Raw genomic sequence first — 21,147 nt, forward strand, 5'->3', positions numbered from 1 at the left:
CAAAAGTATTTCTCAAGGCAGTGGCTTAGGGTCCTTGCTTAAATAATATTTTAACAAAAAGCCATAAATCCTACATAGTGACAAGACGAAGAAGAAAACATCATCAGGTTTCCAAAAGGTGGGAAAATATGGGAAGGTAAATTGATGGGGAGAGTAAAATCTGCTCCTAGATCCTCTGGTGCTCTTGTCTATGGGATCTGTCTCTGAGCGTGTTGTGCTGTCTTTGGCAGCACATGCACTAAAGTTGGAACAATACAGAGAAGATTAGCATGGCCCCTGCGCAAGGATGACACAAAATTAAAAAGCAATAGAAAAAAAAGTTTAGTTTAAATTTTTAAAACATGTACATTTTTTTTTTAAAAAAGAAAGTGTGTTGTAAAAGGAGCATGTCCTTAGGTGGGAAAAGCAGAGAGAAGGGGCAGAGTCTGCTCCTGTGTTTTAAACTTTAACTTTAATAGAAATCCCTAGTATGTTAGAGAGGAATACTTTGGTTCTAATTCCTCTTTCTCTCATACATGTATTGGAGGCTCTGTAAAGGATGGAAGACTTGTCAATCATCTCTGTGTTTGCATTCATAGTGTATGATAAACAACTGGCACTAAGTAAATATTTGTTGAATGAAAAAGTGAACACATGAATGTGTGGTTTGCAGTATGCTCAGTTATCCTACTGGCACCAAATATAACCTTTCGCATAAGATCAGTATCAAAATTAGTAAATATTTTGTGGGAATTTATTTGCCACATAGAAATCATTTAATAAATGTTAAACCCTTATTTGAACTACAAAAAGAAAAAAAAAATCACTCAAGAGGGTGAGGGAAATGAATATAAATTTAACAAACCTCACCATAGGGTTTTAATTATTTAATGATTTAATGAGTCCGAGAGTGGGTGAGTGCATGACTGATTGCTTCATGGAACCCATGGGGTTATGAGAAAGGCCGGGAGTTAGCTAGAGACCAATACTCTTAATTCGAGAAATACTTAGGGGGTGTCTACTTAATGCCAGGTGAAGTATATAGTAAGATTGGGCTTATATGATGAATAGCTCAGTATTCACCAAGCTGTAATTACTTTGGAAAGTAAAAGAATGTTTACCTAGTTTGAATAAATTTTAACATTTTAAATAGTATCCTGAAGGTAAAATTTGAATTTAGAGCATTTGGAGATCCTAGCTATGTATGTTCCCTTGTTCCACCTTAGGTTTTGATTGACTACATGCTATTTCCACCTAATGTCTCTCTGGATCAATTGAATCCTAAGTCTAACCGTTAAGGATAATTATGAAAACTAATTATTAGGATCAATGTCAATTTTGTTCATGTACATAGGAGGAGGGGGTATCAAAGCACTTAGGAATCTTTTAGCCAAAATCTTGAATTTGTTGCAGCCAGGTCTGAGCCCTAAGCCCTAAGGTCACTGTGACAAAGATAGAATTGCTCTTGCTCTAATGTTGATTTTGTTACTTCTCTTCATCAGCAGTCCAATTCTGCAGATGTCTGGAGAGGCACCTTTATAACAGAAATGTCATGAACTTGGGAACCAAACTGAATCTGCCCTTTATTTAAATGTTTCATAAACTTGAACAAATTGGTTTTCATCTTGGAACCTTGGTTTATTTACCTGAAACGTCAGGGCAAATTGCACCTCATGCAGAATTTAATGAGGTCACAGTCAAGCAGGCCTGATGTGGTCCTGAAAGAAGAGAACTGACAAAGGGTCCCCCTTTCTCTTCCTCAGAATCAAGAGCCTTGTTATTGGGATTTTTCACTTTAACTCCTGAGTTTCTTGATAATTCTTCTCCCTCTCTTCAACTCCGGTCAAAAGTTCAATGTTAGCAATCTTTAAGAGGCAAAAGCGTTGGGAGAAAAGAACCCAAAGGCAAGAATTCCTTGTCTCTTCTATGTATGTCTAAGGCCTCCTGAGCTGCCGTTTCCTGCCTCATCTAGATATGGCTTAAAAGGATGTTCGGTGTAGATTCTGAAATGTTCATGTCCAGTTATGTAAAACGAAAAAAACTGAAACGGATGTGGAAATGTCCATTTGTTATTATTATAATCTCATACTCTTTGTTTCTGATCTGATCGCTATTTAGTCAGCAATAGCTTAGAACACTTTGGCTTTCAGTTTCTTCCTCTGTTAAGCAAATAACGATCTGTCAACAAACACTCCGCTAAGTGCTCTTTAAAGGGACCTTTTCATCCTTTTTTGATGTAAAGAGTCTTTATGGCACAAAGGAGTCCGCCTTCTAATTTAGTTTTTTAAAGGAGGATACTCAGGATTCCATTTACCTATTCTATTTAGAACTTAATTACACATAAAATAGTGTGTATTACTTTTCTTTCATTACTGTAAAAAAGTACTATAGGTTTAGCAGCAAAAAACAAAACTTGTTTTCCTTAGCTAACACTTTTGTAGGTCAGAAGTCCAGTTCAGGAGGGTTCTGCTAGGTTCTATACTCAGGATCTCACGAGACAGAAACCAAGATGTGACCAAGCTGGGCCCTCCTGTGGGGGGTCTAGGAGAGAATTGGTTTTTAGTCTCATTCAGGGTGCTGGTATAATTCAGCTCCTGTGGTGATGGGCTGAGGTCCTCATTGCCTGGTTGGCTGTCAGCTGGGGCCATGCTGCGCCCCTATACACTGCCCACATTCCTTCTCAAATGCTCACCTCCGTCTTCATACCAGCAACAGTGGTTTGAAGCCTTTCTTTTTACACCTGGTGTTTCCTTTTGCTTTCTTCTCCTGTTAAAGAAAAAAAATATTCAATGAAACCTGTTAAAGCACAGTCATATAGACTTTATTTGTGACCACCAGAACAGACATGGGGACTGAAGCAATGAGTGGAGAGAGATTGGACTCATCTTTGAATACAACATGGGCAAATGGGAATTTATAGCCGGGGAGCAGGGTGGGAACAGTGGATGAGAAATTACGAAGTAGAAACATCAGGGGTAAAGGAAATTCTGGCTGAACCGACCTAACAGGATTCTTGCTGAAGACAGACGATCAGATATCACCTGGGAGATGGTGGAGGATAGGAGTCCAGTCAGATATCAAGGATGGGGAGTTCTTGCTAAATTGACTTAGCAGGGTTCTTCCTAAAAGTGGATTTTATAAGGAAATGGATAGATGGGTCTAAAAGAAAATTCAGGAGGCTGATTAATGTTTGGTCAAGCAAAGAATTTCTGTCATACTAGAGAAAGCTTTGTGAATTTCAGGGCTTATGGTTAGATTGGGTCAACCCAAATAATCTCCCTTTTTCAAGATCACCTGCACTATATAACATACAGAGCAATGGGAATACTATCTCTTCATAGTCACAGGTTCCATCATGGAATCTTGAGTGCCATTTTTAGAAATTCTATCCACCACAGGTACATCTCTACCAAAAAATAGTTTTCCACTGTCTCCTCCTTCATGTATCATTCTCCTGAGTGTTCTTCAGGAGGATACTGACATCCCTAGGCAAGAAGTCCTGGGAAATTGAATAAAAGTAGACAGAGTAATAGCAGGAGAGGAGAAATCAAATAAAAACAGGGATTTCTTAGTGATTTCCTTGAGTTAACATCATTGAAAACTAGGAGCTTCCAAGGTTGAACCAAACCCAGGTTCTGAAATATCTCACTAACACTGACGAGGAATGTATACCAACTCAAGTTTCCTTAAGTTAGACAGAATAATTTCATTGAGCTGCTAGATTACATAATAAAGCCTACCAACCAACTTGAATTAGAGTGAGCACTCACCATTTGCTCCTGGACTATTAGATTAATAAGTGATACCAAACCAAGCTTATTCTGCCCATACACGGTAAGCCAATCACTAATACAAGTTTTTTAAAAGGGATTTTATTGACGAGGCAGCCAAGTGAGGAAATGGGAGAAAAGGTCTCCATTACATCTCCCTGAAGATGGGTTTTTAAGGATATTTGTGGGATAGAGGAGTAAGGTGGTCCAGGCACGGGGAAAGGTGATTGGCAGTGAGGAAAGATGTTGTAATCGTTGGTCTTAGCAAGTGTAGCTGGACGTCATGACTCTTCACAGAACACATGTTCAGAAAATGGTGGCATTCCCATGATCTGAGGAAGGAGTTTTTGGCCATCTGATGTCAAAAGGTCACCTTTTAGGCATTTGCACAGGCCCAGTTGAAGGGTTGGTGGTTTCAACCAGTGGAAACCAGACAAGAGGTGTTTCCTCACTCCTGAAAAACAAGTTAAAGCAAGCATTATCATAGTGACATACACATCAGCTATATTATCTGTAAGGAAGCTAGTGGAAGTTGAGTACATATTGTTTGGCTACATGACTTTTAGCTATAAAGTTTTAAGATCAACTAGAAGTAAACAGTTAAAAGCAAGCAAGGCAGATTAAGTTTGGCTGGCTTAATCAGGTCAGCCCTCAGTTTCATAAGGACTAGAGTACACAGTTATTGAGAAGACTGATAGTCAAGAGTTCTAAATTAAAACAAGATGTCAATTTCTTTATAGATTGATTTATAATTTTATCTCAATTATCCATTTATATTAAAATATATACCATAGTGTGTCATAGCTAACAGTGAAAAAATTCATTAAAATCTTCCGTGTGCTGTGGGCAAAAAACACCTTCACAAAACACAAGATGAAAAGTATCTCGGCCATAATTCCTGATTGTACTCATTCATTTTTCAGTAAGTGCTGGGCACTTACCACGTGCTAGACACTGATGTGGGGCTGAGAGACAGCAAAGAACAGAACGTGCCCAGATCCTGTCTTCACAAGATTTACATTCCAGGGCCCTGAAAAGTGAACTGCTGCACAGGTGCTCCTGAGCATGAGAAGCAAAGCTGGTTTCTGCAGAATAGTGACTCTGCAAGAGCGTGGCCCAAGGCAAACACCCATCGCGTACCTGAGATCATGTGTTAGGACCAGAGCTTTGTCAGAGTGAAGGTTAAAAGCAATCTACTGTCCCTGGTATATGTAAGAAGTGCTTTATTGCCTCCCACAAATTCCAGAGTCCACCCTAGCCTGCTCTGGGAAAGTGGATACATTCAAACAGGAAGGCTTAACCTAGAGACTCCAAGGTTTACCTAGGGGATATATGCACTCCATACCATTTAAAATACGTAACAAAATTTTTCTTTCTTAGGACTTTGGGTAAGATAGTGCAATTTGAGCACAGGGTTTAACTGCCCTTCTCTTGAATAATTCCATAGGAAAGATTGATAGGTAATAAAAATAAGGGAAATTTTCATCAGGTTTGTGTTGCAATCAAAAGTGAAAAAACTAAACTTGAGGGATTTCTAAATTATACCTTATTTCCATCCAGGGGAAAATACAGAGGCATGCCTAAACCTCCAGAGGGTCATCAATAGGCTGATAAGGCATAGTTAAAAAGAACATTTGTTCATATACAAACCTCACAGCAAATTTGGAAAATCTTCCTGGCTGATTGGGATTTGCAGACTCCAAGAGAATGCACGGATGAAGGAATAGTTGTGAAGTGCCATTATGAGCAGAGCCCATGAGGGAGCAGAGTCAAGAAAGCCCCTGTCCCCAAGAAGAAAGCACAGTTGCCTTTCTAAGACTGAAGAATGTCCCCAAGAGGGTTATTAGAAGAAACTCCTCTTCTCCATAGTCACCACTATAGAGAGGGTAAGGGCAGGAGGCAACATCAGCCTTGGGCAGCTCCTTTCCTTCTTAACATGGGCAGGCAGTATTTAAAAGCAACTGCCCTGAGTTCCCTCAGGCTCATGGGCTTGGAGAAAGCAGCCAGTGCAGCCAGCCCAGGCTCTCCCTTCACATAGTTAACGGCAACAGAAGCTATCACCCAGCACACACGCTATACATATAGTTATTTTCCCTTTTAACAGATTGTAAAACTGAAGCACACACCCTAAAAAACTTCCCTGTAGCATAAAATTTTAGAGCTAGGATTCTAAACACCACAATTAGATAAGGTATAATTTAGATGTCCCTCATTAGTGAGTTATAGAGCTAGGATGCTAAACACAGCAATTATGTTGCAGAGGCCAAATTCTTACTATTTCATATTGCCTCTTTCAGGAAGAATGCTGAGCACTGTTATGACTTTCAGCCAGGTTCAAGCGGAAGTGATTGAACAGAGCTGGCCCTCATGCAACTCCCCAGTCAAAGATATTGAAGGAGAATATGCTACCCCAAAATAGCCCATGTTGGTATATGGATAATTTTGAGCTGAGGACAACTGAGAATCAAGAGATGCAGAAACAAGTCTTCTTGGAGCTTCCCTTATCTGATTAAAAGTGGAAACTTCTGAGAAATGAGGACCACCATAAATCCTTTCTCCAGAGAAGTTTTATGGTCATGAAAAAGATGGAAAGTCAGCACCAAGATGAGTCTGCTCAAATCTTCCTAAAATAACACCTATCTTACACTAGTTCTTTCAGATATTTACCTTCACATAATTTACTGTCCCTAGAAGCCCAAAACTCCCCTCTTTAGTCACTTCCCCACAATTTAGCACTTTTTGTTTAAATGGTCTATGACCTTACAATTCTACCCAATTCTTTGGGTGTTCCTTGCTTTGTTGTTGTCGTCTTGTTGTTTTTGTAAAACCCCTGTACTTGTAAAAATATTAGCATCTATAACGTTTATATATTTTTTCTTCTGTTAATTTGTCTTTTGTCAGCTTAATTTGTATATCCCAACCACTAAACTTTTGAGAATAAAGGAAAAGGGGAAAATATTTTATTTTTTCTCTGCTGCAATAAGAAGAATCACAGAGATGATACAATCCTGAAAGAATTTCACAATGTGGTAGCTTCTTCCCCATTCTTCTCAGGGTGAAAAATTGCAAAAGCATGCCTTGTGTGAACTGTGAGGATTTGGTTAGAGATCATCATTATTTAATTTTATTTATTTATTTATTTATTTATTTATTTATTTATTTATTTGAGATGGAGTCTTGCTTTGTTGCCCAGCCTGGAGTTCAGTGGCATGATCTCAGCTCTCTGCAACCTCTGCCTCCCAGGTTCAATCCATTATCCTGCCTCAGTCTCCCAAGTAGCTGGGACTACAGGCATGTGCCACCATGCCTGGCTAATTTTTGTATTTTTAGTAGAGATGGGGTTTCAACATGTTGTCCAGCCTGGTCTCGAACTACTGACCTCGGGTGATCCGTCCATCTTGGCCTCCCAAACATTATAATTTTCTAATAGATTTCATATTAGTTACTATTTTGCTGACAGACAATACCAGCTAATTTCAGAATTTGGGCTCTAAGGATGAGCTAACCTAGGGAAATTGCACTTCTTGGGAAGATAGTACTGGAGAGTTAAGGAGAAGAGAATCTCTGCCTGTGTCTGGTGTTTTAAACAAGGGAAGTGGCAATCCCAGATGGGGAGGAGAGTGCTCACCAAGGGCCATACTCACCTAATCACTGCACCGTGTTTTCTGATGCCCCTGGGAGGACATTGGCGAATGCAAATGTGGAGGGATAAATAGGATGGAAACTTTAATCATGAGCGTAAGACAAACTCATCTGGTCTCCATCGCCCAAGGAGAAACAGAATAGATAGAGATAAGAATGCAGAGCCAATGACCCTTTCTGGCTCTCAAAAGCAAGGTATCCACAGTCAAGCTGTTTCTGGGATAAAAGGAGAGATTAGAAGTGAGCCAGTGCCTGCTCCTGATTATTGCATGAGTAAACTACAGCAGTTGCTTGAGTCACAGACTATTCTGTCACACGGAGACTATTGTTACCTATCTGCTGCATTGGTGTAGGAATGAAATGCAATGGGTATGTCATCCTGGTAAGTGCTTGTCATGGACACACAGACTCATTCTTATGCTCACCTACTCCTCTTGATTCTGCACACATTAGCACAGAACCCAATGTAAACTTTAAAAATCATGAACAGATTCATGCAGTTTCCCTATTTCAACCCTTCAATGACTTGCCATCACCCTGAGAACAAATTCATCTTTTCCCCACAGTCTACATGGTCTAGCCATGGCTGATGTTCCAACCTCACCTTTAGCACCCTACCCCTTGTCTACTGGCCGTCAGTCCCACTGATGGATCACTGCCCTTCCACTTGCCAAGAGTATGCATACCCAGGGCCTTTGCGTGTGCTGTTTCTTCTTACTCAAAGCCCTTCTCCAGATATTTACACCGGCTCATTCCCTCAGTTTACTAAGGTCTCTGCTCAAAGGACACATCTCAGAACACTCTTCCCTGGTTTATCAAAAATAACTATCTTTTTATGCCTGATCTCCTTACCCAAATTCAATCTCCTTCTTAAACATTACATTATACATTTATTTATTCATCTTTTATCTGTTTTTTTTTTGTAACACACCATGGGTTCCAGTCCTCTCTATTCCAAGCCCAAATCAGTGCTGGCACTGATCATAAATTTAAGTTATCTTTGCCTTCCTTCTTTCATTCCTTATCCTCCCTCGTGACTGTGGAAACTCATCAGAATATATGAGAATCAGAGTTGTGTTTTTGTAACTCAAGGAGTCATGCCCCCTCCCCTGCTATCACAGGCATCACCACCTTTGCCTGTGAAATCTACATTAAGAGTGCATTCTCTGTCCACCTCCTCTTCTGTGTCTGACAGCAGGGAGTTTCCTGAGCTCTGCATCCTTGTCCCCTGCTGGGGGAAGCTGGAAGGAATTGATTGCTCCCCAGAACAGCCTGCCCCTTCTTCGGATCTCCAGCTGCATCTTCCCAGTAAGTGCCTAAGTTCCACTGTGTGCATTGCAGCCAATGACTGGTATTCTTATAGGCACCTGGTAAGCTTTATGAGCCTTTATAGCACTCAATACATAATAAATAATAATATACTGCTGGATGATTACTCTATGACTGCTGCTATGATGAACCATTCAGGGGGAAGTAATAACCATGAGCAAATAGAAAAGCAAACAAAGAAACAATCTGTTTTGCTGCACCTAAAATGAATCTAGGAACACAGAGAGATTCATCAGAAATTGAAATACTTTGTTGACAAAAGCATGGAGATAATAGGTGTGTTTAAATGTGCCTTTTTCTGAACAGCTTCACTGTACTCTGCCAGCACACTGTTCTCCTGCCCTCACATTCATGGAAGTGGCACAGCGGGGACAGGGGTAGGGAGGAGATGAGCATGGCCTCCTCATCATAGTTTGTGACCTGAAGCCTTGAATCCATTGAAAGATAGTTTTTCTCTGATTCCAACAGGCAGGTAGTTGGGCTTTCAAAGTGAACAATAATGAGGTATGTAATCTTTTAATAGAACTAAGTCAATAAATATATCCTATACTATAGTAACTCTTTTTTCTACTCCTGTACTTGTCAGAGGGACTTGAGGGTACAGTGTTTTACAGTCCTTGTCCCACTGAAGGAATATTGCTAGATGTTTGAATGTCTAATAGCAATAAAACACAAGGTGCCAAAGATCGGATTCTGTTAAAAACTAATGGCTATACTGTATGATTCCATTTATAGAGCAACCTTGAAATGAAAAAATTACAGTAATGGAGAACAGATCAATGGTTGCCAGGGGTTAGAATCAGAGGGAGAGTGTGCTTACACAGAGGTAGCAGCGTGAGGGAGGTATTTTGTTTTGTTTTGTTTTGTTGTCATGCTGGAAGAGTTCTGTATCTTGATTGTGGTGGTGTCAACAGAAATTTATACATGTAAAATTCCATACTACCATATATCATCATCAACATCACCACCAACAACAAAAGCTGATAAAAGTCAAATAATTCCTGTGGTTTAATTAATAGTGTTGTAACACTACCGATTTTCTAGTTTTGAAAATGTACTCTGGTATATAAGATGTTATCATTGGGGAAAGCTAGGAAAAGCACACACAGAAACTTCCAGTATTATTTCTGCAACTTCTGTGAGTCTTAAATTAGTTCAAAAAAAAAGTTGAAAAAATGCAAAAATATAACCCTAATGGATATATTCCAGTTCTAGGTCCTTTGGAGTAACTATGTTTCTGTTGTCTTTTCCATTGCTGTGACTACACAATCAGGAGAGATATATGGAGGAGATATTTTAGGACAGTGAAAAGTAAATAGTAGCAAATGGGTTGGAAAGAAGACCAGAATTCAAAGCATCACCAAATGGTGGTGAGTTTATACATTTTTTTACCCACATTATCCTGTAGGATGAAGCAATTCAAACTGAAAGTGGTCATTGGCACAGACAGGCCTCCAGGAAAAGCTCTCCATTTCTGGCTCCAGGAGCTTGGAAAAGAACTCTGAAATCTCAAAAGGAATGCAGAAATCCTCTGTTGTTGGTGTTGTGTTGCTGTTGTGTATCCTTCAAGTAATATCACGGCAGTAACTGTGGCAGAAGCCTCACTAGTCAGTGGGGTTGGGAACCCAGGAGTGTGGAGACAGCTACCATTGCCTTTTTCCTCATGTGTCCTCCTTCCACCTGACCCCAGGCAAAGTGTAGTCATGGAAGTGCATGGCAGGGCCGGAAAAATAAAGCCACAACACTTTGTCTGGAGGACCAAAAAGAGGAGTGCCAGGGACCCTTTGGAGTCTGTAAAAAGCCACTGGATATACTTTAACTGTGAAACTGTGAAGAGGGAAGACACCAAGAAGACATCACCCGATTAAGAAATCCTGGGCTCACCTTCAGGCTGCACACGCATGGATCTGATTGCACTGAGTGTGCAAAGATATAGAGAACTAATAACCAGATCATTGACGAAGTCTCAAATCCACCACAGGGTGGCACACCTGTGGGCAAAATAGGAATAGCACTGTGAGGCACTGAGCAGTGAACTGAGATTGAATTCACAGACCACAGAAGGCAAGTTGCAACTTATAGTCTGAACCTAGTCAGGTTGCCTTGCTACTAAGAGAACCATATCAACATTTGTCATAGAATTTAGATACTAAACAGAGTACAAAACATAATATTCAAAATATACAGGAAATAAGCCAAAATTACTTGCCATGGAAAAAATAAAACCAAGAAACTTTTAATTTGCATGAGCAAAGAGAATTAACAGTCACAAATGTCAAGATGACCCAGATATTGGAATTACCTGGTAAAGACTGTAAAGCATCTATTATTCAAAGGGCTTGAGAAGCAATAGTAAACATTCTTCAAAAAAAATGGAAATACAGAAGTTCAGCCAATAAATAACAGATATAAAGAAGAATCAAATAGAAATTTTAGAACTGAGAAGTATAGTAACCAAAATGTAAAACTCACTGGGGGCTTAATAGCAAAAACAGAGAGGAAAAGAATGGACAGAGCCCCAGAGATCTGTGTGACAATAATAAAATATTTAAAATGCATGTCATTGGAATTTTAGAAATATAGAAGAATCTTGGTAAATATAATAGGCTATTTTCCTCTTCTCAAGTTTTAAAAATGTATTCCATGGTTGAAGCAAAAATTATAACATTCATTTTTTTAACGTAAGTTGATAACATTTTTAACGTAAGCTGTTGTAATATGAAAACTATAATGTAAAGGAAGGAAGGTAAGGGGATGTATGTGATCCTAAGTTTTCTCCATTCCACTTAAAGTACTAAAATTCTTAGATGTCTATAAAAAAACAAAGGTTTTTGTTTGTTTGTTTGTTTGGTTGGTTTTTTTTTTTTTTTTGTTTTTTTGGTTTTTTTTTTTTTTTTTTGAAATGGAGTCTTGCTTTGTAGCCCAGGCTTAGTGCAGTGGCGCAATCTCAGCTCACTGCAACCTCTGCCTCCAGGGTCCCGGTTCAAGCAATTATCTCACCTCATCCTCCCAAGTAGCTGGGATTACAGGCACAAGCCACTATGCCCAGCTAATTCTTGTATTTTTTAGTAGAGACAGAGTTTCACCATGTTGGTCAGTCTGGTCTTGAACTCCTGACCTCATGATCCACCCGCCTCAACCTCCCAAAGTGCTGGGATTACAGGAGTGAGCCACCACACACAGCCAAAGTGTATATTTTTTAATTGTAAGAGCAGCCAGTGATAAAAAGATAAAGTAAAAACTGTAATAGATCAATTAACACAGAATAAAAGAAACTTAAATGCCACTCAATAAAGGCAAGAAAGGAGAAACAAACAAATGACAAACAGAAGTAACAGAAAACAGACAATGAAATAGTAGAGCTAAATCCAAATCTGTTAATAATCTTAAATGCAACTGGTCTAAACACAGCAATTAAATAAGAGAAATTTTCAGAATGGATTTTTAAAAAACGGCTCAACTATATGTTGTGTACAATAAACTCACTTAAAAGATAACAAAATAGGTAAACAAAAAAAGAAAAGGATGGACAATCATGTCCTATGCAAGCAAACATTAACCCACAAAAGCCAGATTGGCTATATTAATATGAGGAAAGAACATTTCAGAGTACAGAAAATTCCTTGTATATGAATAGGGATTCCTTGTATATGAAATAACAATAACAATCCTACATGCATGTGTATTTAACAACAGAGCTTAAATATGCAAAACTGACAGAAATTAAAGGACAAATACAAGCATTTACAATTATATTAGGATATTTCAACATATCATTTAGTAATATAAAGAACTAGAAGGCAGGTAGTCAACAAGGACATTAAAGAATTAAATAAAACTATCAACCAACTGAATATAATTGATGTTTATAGAACACCACACTCAACGACAGCAGAATACCCATTCTTTTTAAGTCCACATGGTACATTTACCAAGATACTCCATAAACTGAACCATTTAAGAAGCTCTATGAAGTTTAAGCTAATTAAACTCTGCGGTATTCTCAGACTTTAATAGAATTAAACTAGACATCAATAATAGAAAGATGACTGAAAAATCTGCAAACACCTGGATATTATGTACTCCACTTTAAAATAACCTGTGAATCAAAGAGAAAGCTTGAAGATAATTTAGAAAAAATATATAACTTAAAATAAAAGCACAATACATCAAAGTTGTGTGCAGTTAAGGAAGTGATTAGACTCAAATTCACAGCAATAAATACATTTATTAGGAAAAAAAGTTCTTAAGAAGAAAAGAATAAAGGTAAGAGTAAAATTGAATAAAATTGAAAACAACCAATATTAAAAATCAATGAAAGCAAAACCTGGTCCTTCGAAATGATCAATGAAACTGATAAATATCAAGATTATTAAAAAAAGAGAGAAAGAAAAGACATAGATTACCAATAGTAGAAATGAAAGAGGTACTCTCACTAAAAATGACATACATATAAAAAAAGAATAGAGAGTGAATACCCAGCTCAATTCTAGGCATTCTCTTCAATAATTTATTGAAATGATGCAACTCTTCAAAGACTGTAAACTACAAACTCACACAAGAGGAAATAGACAAATATTCTTACATATATTAAATAGTTTGAATTTGTAGCTTAAGTCTCCTGAAAAAGAAATTCCAATCTCTGATAATTTCACATGTAGTTGTAGCAAATATTTAAAAAAATAACATCAGTTGTCGAGAATGTCTTTCAAATAATAGAATAAAATTTTTTTCTACATAATTTCGTGAAGGCTGCATCACTCTATACCAAAACTAAAGCAGGACAGTGGGAAAAAAAAAGAGGAAAACTACAGACCAATATCTTGCATAAAAAGATGCAACAATCATCAACATATTATCAGATTTAATGAAGCTATATAAAAATCATAATGATAATGATAATTCACCATGACCAAATGAAATTTATCCCAGTAAAAAAGACTTGGTTCAATGTTTGAATAGCTATCAATATGATCCATCACATTCAGAGTTCATAGAAGAAAAACTACATTATCAGATCAATTGATGTAGAAAAATAATTTGACAAAATTGAACATCCATTTATGATAAAAACTCTTTGCAAACCAGGAACCGAAAGGAACTTCCTCAATTTGATAAAAGCTATCTACAAACAAAATCTACAGCTACTATCATACTTAATAATAAAAGTCTGAACGCTTTCTTCTTCAGATTAGGAAAGACAAGGAATCTCTTCTCACTATTCCTATTCAACATAGTACTCGAACTTTTAGCCAATGCAATAGGCAAGAAACAGAAATTATTTTAAAGAAACAAATTAGACATGAATAAGTAAAACAGTCTCTATTCACAGAGACATTATTGTCTATACGAAAAAATTCCAGAGAACAAAAAGCAAAAACAAATAACAAAAGTTGGAGAGGATGCAGAGAAAAGGGAGTGCTTATGCACTGTCGGTAGGAATATAATCTAGTACAGCCACTTTAGCAAACAGTATGGAGACTCCTCAAAGAACAAAAAATATTTGACGGATCAAGTACCATTTGATCCATCAATTTCACCATTAGGTATCTACCCAAAGGAAAAGCAATCATTATATAAAAAAGGTATCTGCATTTATGTTTATTCCAGCACTATTCACAATAGCAAAGATATGCAATCAACTTAAGTATCTTAAGTATCCATCAATGGATGATTAGATAAAGAAACTTTGGTATGTATATACAGTGGAATACTATTCAACCATAAGGAGATAAAATCGTGTCTTTTGTAGCAGTATGAATAGAACTGGAGGCCATTAAGTAAACAAGTCAGTCACAGAAAGACAAATACCACATGTTCTCACTTCTAAGTGTGAGCTAAATAATGTGTACACGTGGACATAGTGTGTGGAATGATAACCAGTGAGACTTAGAAAAGTGAGGGACTAGGAGTGGGTGGGCAATAAGAAATAACTTAATGGGTACAATATGTCTTATTCAGGTGACAGGACACACTAAAAGCCCTGACTTCATCACTACACAATCTATCCATGTAACAAAATTACACTTGTATCCCATAAATGGATACAAATAAAAATGTCCAAAATAATAAGAACGTTAACAAGGTTGCAAAAAGTAAGTCAATACTGAATAATTAACCTTTTTTCTACATACTAACAATGTACAATTAAAACCAGAAATTAAAACAAAACAACACCATTTACAATAACTCCAACAAAAATGGAAACACTTTGGCATAAATCTGAAAAAAAAATCAAATGAAGAATCTATATGTTGAAAGTTATAAAGTACTGTTGAAAGAAATTAAAGAAGACCTAAATAAATGAAGAAACCTACCATGTTTGGGCATCATAAGATTTAATATAGGAAATATATTAATTTTTCCCAATTTGATCTGTAAATGAATTCAGTCAGTGCTGACCAAAATTTCAGCAAAATAATTTTGTATAGACAAGCTGATTCTAAAATTTATATGAAAAAGCAAAGAAATTTGAATAACTGGAGGAATTTTGAAAAAGAAATATAAATTATGAGAAATGATGATGTCCAATTTTAAGAATTACTAGAAATCTATAGTAATCAAGACTATGTGCTATTGGTGAAGACTGAACATGTAGATCAATGGAACAGAATAGTGTCCAGAAATTAACCTACACAAGTGTGGTCAATTTATGTTTGACAAAGCTACAAAACAATTGAATGAAGAAAAGTATTCTTTTCAATAAATGGTGATAGAACAATTTGACATGCACAAACAAGAAAATAAACCTTAACCTACTCATATTTTATACAAAAATTATCTCTGAATTGATTATACATCTAAATGCAAAGTGCAAAACTAAACATTTTAGGAGAAACTCTTCAAGACGTAGGGCTATGCAAAGAATTAGAATTCTTAGATATGACAACAAAAGCCTGAAACATAAAAGAAAAAAAAATTATAAATTGGATTTCATCAAACTTAATGAATTTTGCTCTGCACAAGACATTATTAGAAGGATAAAAAGACAAATTACAGACTGAGAGAATATATTTGCAAATCACGTATCTGAAAAAAAGATGTGTACCCGTAGTAAATAAAGAACTCCTGAAAACCTGACAGTAAAAAAAACAAAACACATTTTTTCCCAGTGGGCAAAGGATGTTGATAGACACTTCACCAAAGAAAAACATGGATGCCAAATAATCACAGGCAAAGATGTTCAATATCATCAGTGACTAAATGACAAATTAAGACCATGATGAAATATTACTGCCACATATTGAATGTTCAGACTATAAACTACTGTCAATATCAACCCCTGCCAATGAGGTGGAGCTTCTGGAATTCTTACACATTGCTAATAGGAATGTAAGATGATGCAGTAGCTATGAAAAATGGTTAAGTAGCTTACTCTAAAATAATCATATGCTTATCATATGGCTTAGCAGGTCACTCTCAGGTATTTACTCTATAGAAATAAAAACTTATGTTAACACACAAAAATCTATACATGGATATTTATATGTCTTTACTATTACTTAACCAAAACTGGAAATAACCCAAATGTCTCTCAATTAGGAAACAAACAAATGGTGACACATCTATACAGTGGGAGTATCCCTCACTCATAACAAGAAACAACCACTGATACACACAAGAATATGGATAAATCTCAAAAGCATCATGCTGAGTGATAGACACCAATCTCAAAAGGTCACATATCATATAATTTCATTCATACGGTAGTCCCCAGAAGAAAAAAAAAAGAAACTATTGTGATGAAAACGGATCAGTGGTTGTCAGAGGTTCTGTGTGAGTGGGAGGTAGAGTTTAAAGAGTTTGTGTAAGGGAATTGTTTTAGAATAACAGAATGGCTGTGTATGCTGATTATGGTCATGGTTACATAGATCTACACATATATTTAAATTCATAGAAATGACATTAGTAAAGACAGTGTGGTACTTTCAAAAAAAAAAAAATAGACCAATTAATGGAGCAGAATAGAGAACCCAGAAATAATTCACATAAACATAGCCTACTAATCTTTGACAAAAGAGCAAAGACAATTCAATGGAGAAAGGACAGTCTTTCAACAAATGGTGCTGAAACAACTGGACATCCACATATGAAAAAGAAAAAAATGAATCTAAACACTGGTCTTACACTTTGCACAAATATTAACTCAAAATGAATCAAAGACCTGAATGGAAAACTACAAAACTTTTAAAGGATAACACTGGAAAAAATCTAGGTGCCTTTGGGATTGGTGATGACTTTTTAGATATAATGCAAAAGCACAATCCATAAAGAAAAACTGGATAAGCTGAACTTCATTAAAATTAAGAACTTATGCCCTGTCAAAACACTGTTAAGAAAATTTTAAAAAGTCATAGACAGAAAAAAACAGTGGCCTAGCAGATATCCAATGGCTAGTACACAAAATATACAAAGAACTCTTAAACCTCAAAAATAAGAAAGCAAACAACTCAACTAAAATGGGCAAAAGATCTGAACAGGTAATTCACCAAAGATGTACAGCTAGCATATGAAAAGATACTCAACAACATATGTCATTAGGTAATTGCAAATTAAAATAACAATAATAAACCATTACTCACCTATCAGTTAGCTAAATTTTTAAACTCTAACAACATCCAGTGCTCACATGGATATGGAGCAAGAGAAACATTTATTCCTTGATAGTGGGATTTGCAAAACGATTCAGCATTTTGGAAGACAATCTGGTGATTTCTGACAAAGCTAAACATGGTCTTACCATACAATCCAGCAATCACCAAGTAAATTTACCCAAAAGATCTAAAAACGAATGTTCCACTAAAACCTGCATACGGATATTTATAGCACCTATATTTAGAACTGTCAAATCTTGCCAGGCATGGTTGCTCACACCCGTAATCTCAGCACTTTGGGAGGCTGAGGTGGGCAGATCACAAGGTCAGGAGTTCGAGACCAGCCTGACCAGCATGTGAAACCCTGTCTTCACTAAAAAAATACAAAATTAGCCATGTGTGGTGGTGCATGCCTGTAATCCTAGCTACTCAGGAGGCTGAGGCAGGAGAATCACTTGAACCCGGAAGGTGGAGGTTGTGGTGAGCCAAGATCATGCCATTGATTGCACTGCAGCCTGGGAAACGAGAGCAAGGCTCTGTCTAAAAAAATAAATAATAATAATAATAAAAAAACCTGTCAAATCTTAGAAGCAGCCAAGGCATTCTTCAATAAGTGAATGGATAAACTATGATACATCCATAAACAGAATATTATTCAGATTTTTTTTAATGAGCTATCAAGCCACAAAAAAGACACAGAAAAATCTTAAATGCATAGTATTAAGTTAAAGCAGTAGGTCTGCAAAGGTTATATACTGTACAATTTTAGCTATATGACTTTGAATTAGGAAAAGCTATAGACAATAAAGAGATCAATGATTGCTAGGAATAGGGTGGATGGGAAGAAGGTAGGCATGAGTATGTGGAGCACAGGGGACTTTTAAGGCAGTGAGAATATTCTGTATGATACTGCAAAGGTGGGTACATAACATTTATATTTGTTAACACCCATAGTACTGTATAACACAAAGTGTACACCCTAATGTAAAATATGGAATTTAATTAATAATAATATATCAACATTGGTTCATTAATGGTAACAAACATACCACGTGAATGCAAGATGTTAACTCTGTGCAGCATATTGGGGAGGGGGTAGTATATGAGAACTCAACTTTCTGCTGTTTTCCTATAAATGTAAAAAATTAAAGTCAATTAATTTAAAAAACATAGAACTGTACACTCTGAAAGAAAAACTCTACTGCAATGATAATTTCCAAACAAATTGAACATAAAAGCTACCTAGGTATATAATAACAGGGGAAGGTTCCTGTGTGCACACAGGAAAATTCACTCATTCATCATTCAACAAATATTTATTATATCTCCATGACTATTTATGACATAGTCAGGTAAAACATTCATACTCAGCGTGTTACCGTTTCTTCTTCTTCTCTCTGTCAATTAATTACTGTCACTTAGTCTCTATCTCATGTGACCCTTCAGTCTGTGGAACTGTTTTCCTTCTTTCATAGTCAGCTTAGGTTTTCTCGCTGGCATTCTCTCTATTCACTTGCTGCTACCCTTGACTCAGTTGTCCTCTTGCCAAACTCGCGCGACCTGTGTGAGGTCATTCAGCTATTTCCCATCTTCGCCTTCTCACATAGCTCAATGAGCACTGCAGGAGAAAGTCCCAAAGTAGCCCTTTGGCATGGTGGTCACTGCATCAGCGCTGACTTCAAAGAGGCACACAGCACTGCTTAGTATTCCTGTTCTACCTTTCTTGAGAGATTTTACTTCACAATTGTGATTTTTAAATTTCTCCATTTAAAAATCATAGCTGATCCCACCACCCTGTTTGCTCTCAGCAGTTAAACTTTTGTCACAAGTAAAATAGGAGTCCTCCCATGAGCTCTACCAACAATTACCGCTCTAAACTGACAAATACAGACTCACCCTGATTCATTGCTCTTTGTTACTGCCTGTTAAAATGGAAGGCTTAAACATTCCTTAAAAAGGAATGTTCTTGCTTTCTCGGGACCTCATCCTACCAATTACTTCTCCATTACAGGCATTGATCGACTTACGACCTATGCAACTTACGACCATTCAACTTTATGACCACAATCGCTAGCCACGACTGCTCCGCGTCTGGCAGCGCAAACGTTGCCCAGCTGGGCATACGACAGTGCGGGACAATAAACATGTATGCTATATCATATCATTATTAGTCATTTTCTTGCCTTTCTTACAAAAATGTGAGTGGTTTATATCCCTATATCTTTAACAATATTAGAACATACTAAGTTTAAATTATATTTGAACAAGATATCCAGATGACATCTTTTATGATGAATGTTACATATTTGTATCCCATGGAAAGTCACATAAAATTGTGATGATTTACTTTTCTATTTACAATGATAATAAACAAATACCTGGCAACTAGTCCTTTTTAACCCTAAGACTTAACATACTTCATACTCTTCTGCTTTTCAAAACTCATCATGTGCCGCGGTTTTTCACTTTAAACCATAGACCACCGTGGTTCAGTGATCTGTGAATATTCCACAGTTTTACACAAGGCTGCGCCTTTACCACAAGTTAAAGTGGCTTTTTAAAAATGAGATTTGACAAGAATGCTTTCATAATAAGCATTCAGGTCAACCTTTACTACTGGTAATGCAGTGTTTTACTTAAACCTGATGAATGTAAAATTAAGAAACAAAATTGTGTAGAGATGATACAAATGGCATAAAATGAACAAAGAAAATTATGATATATAACAATAATGAAAGAAAATTATGATAAATATGACTTAAAGATTTTTATAACATCATTTCACAGTATTGTACATATAGCCTACTCAACTTACGAACCAATCGTGTTACGACCGGTCTGCCAGAACCAATCGTGGTCATAAGTCGAGCACCAGCTGTATTTGCTCTATTATTGTCAACAAATATATCTCTACAAACTTTTCCCTAAAAGCATTTATACTTTATTAAATATTTCCTGGTTTCGATAGAAAAGAAAATCTGTCAAATAAACTGTGGAGCTTCTGTCCTATCTCTTCCTCATTCACGGCCCTTTTCATTTCTCACTTTCCCTTCCCTTCCTTATTCCAGTCATCCGATTCTTTGCCAGGTCACCATAACACTGTATTCAAAGAGAAACTAATACACTCTTTAATGCCAAATCTAATTGACACGTTTTTATCTTTATTTTCCTTGATCTTTGATCTGCACCTAAAATTTTCTTCCATTGATTTCTGTGACTTCATGCTCTTGTTCTGTTCTTCATTTTTTTTTGTTTGCTCTTTCACAGACTTCATTGTCAGCTTTTATTCTTTTATATTTCATTTAAATGTTGGTCTCCATACTGTACACATGGTCCCTGAACAACTTCTTTTACTCTTATAGACCCAATTATGTATCTTAACTCCAGTGTAAGTCTCGCCCTTGAACTTGTTTTATAACCAAACTCCTGTCAGCATCCTTTACGTATATTTCCAAGAATACCTTAGAACTGAAATGAAAATCAAAATTCTTTATCTTCTCCCTGCTTCAATAGTTTCTGCTTTAATTGTCTATGCAATTATCCAAACCAGGCTCCTGGTATATACCGCTAACACATTCCTCTAATGCCTCACATACAATCAATTTTCAAGCCCTCTTGATTTCACCACCTAAACATCTCTCTAGTACTATATATTACTCTACAATGTCAATCACAATCTAAGTCAAACCATCATTGTATCTCATATAAATTATGAATTTTGTCTTTTAACTGGTCTCCTGGCTTCAAGTTTGCCTCTGATATATCTTTTTCACACAGCAACCAGGGTTATCTTTCTCAAGCAGAGTTCTGATCAGATCACTCCTTTGCTCAAA

At 36.7% G+C, this 21,147-nt stretch overlaps 1 non-coding gene across 1 annotated transcript; it reads left to right on the forward strand.

The window, feature by feature from the left end:
- The first annotated feature begins 214 nt into the window (after nucleotides 1-214).
- Nucleotides 215-322, forward strand: LOC116542173. The gene has a single exon (XR_004265108.1). It is a non-coding gene; the product is annotated as a U6 spliceosomal RNA (small nuclear RNA).
- Nucleotides 323-21,147: the final 20,825 nt, after the last annotated feature.

The sequence above is a fragment of the Sapajus apella genome, unplaced genomic scaffold, assembly GCF_009761245.1.
Source record: "Sapajus apella isolate SASKATOON/1434 unplaced genomic scaffold, GSC_monkey_1.0 scaffold163, whole genome shotgun sequence".
NCBI lineage: Eukaryota > Metazoa > Chordata > Mammalia > Primates > Cebidae > Sapajus > Sapajus apella.